Raw genomic sequence first — 1,005 nt, 5'->3', positions numbered from 1 at the left:
GCCCACTACTTTCCCCCCCTTTTTCCCCCCTTCTGTTCTTTTTTCTTTCCCTCGTTTTCCATCCTTTCTTCCCTCACCTATTACCTGTTACCCCTTCCCCCCCCTTTCCCCCCCTTTCCTTTCCCCCTTTCCCTCCTCCCCCCTTTCCCTTCCTCCCTTCCCCTTTCCCCCCCTTCCCCCCTTCCCCTCCCCCCCCTTTCCCCCCCTTTCCCTTCCCCCCCCCCCCTTTTTCCCTCCCTCCCCCCTTCCCCACCTTTTACCTCCCCCCCTCCTGCCTACCTCCCTTCTTTCCTCCTTCCCACTCCCCGTCTTCCCTCCTTCCCCTCCCTCTCCTTCCCTCCTTCCCACTCTCCTTCCCTCCCTCCCTTTCCCCTCCCCTCCTTCCCCCCCTCCCCTTCCCTCCCTCTCCTTCCCACCCTTCCTTTCCCTCCCTCCCTTTCCTCCCTCTCCTTCCCCCTTCCTACCCCCCGGGCCCCCTCCTCCCCCCATACCAGGGGTTTAGCAAGAGTCAGCGCCGTGTCAGCCCTTCGTCTTAGTGCCCCCCCTCGTTCCCCCGGAGGGGCACCGGTGTCGGGCCCGCTTGAGTTTTCGCCTCTCCGCGAGCGCTGTGCTGTTGCTTCTGCTCAGGATTTGGGGATTCTTGTCTTTTCCCCCATTTTTTTTCTTCTTTTTTCTTCTTTCCTCTTTTTGGGTTCGTCTTCTTTTTCCCTTCGGCTTTTTCTTCGTTTTATTTTTTTCTTAATTTTTCTCTGGCTGCTTCGCTTTTTTTTTTTTTATTCGTCTTCACTTTCTTTTCTCTTCGTCTTCTTCTTCGCCGCCTTTCCTATTTTTTCTTCGTCTTTCTTCTACTTTTGATTGTTTGTTGGGGTTGTCATGTACCTGTTTTTTTTTCCCCTCGTTTTGAGTGTTGATTTGCTTTTTTTCTTTTTGCTTGTCCTCATTTAAATTCTAGCTTTTTCTGTTCTTCAGTTCATTTTTTCCCCTCGTTTTTGTTCTCTGATCTTT

The 1,005-nt window shown here is 52.6% G+C and overlaps 1 protein-coding gene across 1 annotated transcript in view; it reads right to left on the bottom strand.

The window, feature by feature from the left end:
• Window positions 1-1,005, bottom strand: part of LOC119594800 (serine/arginine repetitive matrix protein 1-like) — an 11,127-nt gene that overhangs the window by 9,975 nt on the left and 147 nt on the right. The gene's annotated exons all lie outside the window — the stretch shown is intronic.

The sequence above is a fragment of the Penaeus monodon genome, chromosome 34 (genome assembly GCF_015228065.2).
Source record: "Penaeus monodon isolate SGIC_2016 chromosome 34, NSTDA_Pmon_1, whole genome shotgun sequence".
Classification (NCBI taxonomy): domain Eukaryota; kingdom Metazoa; phylum Arthropoda; class Malacostraca; order Decapoda; family Penaeidae; genus Penaeus; species Penaeus monodon.
This window is presented reverse-complemented; position numbering and strand designations above follow the sequence as displayed.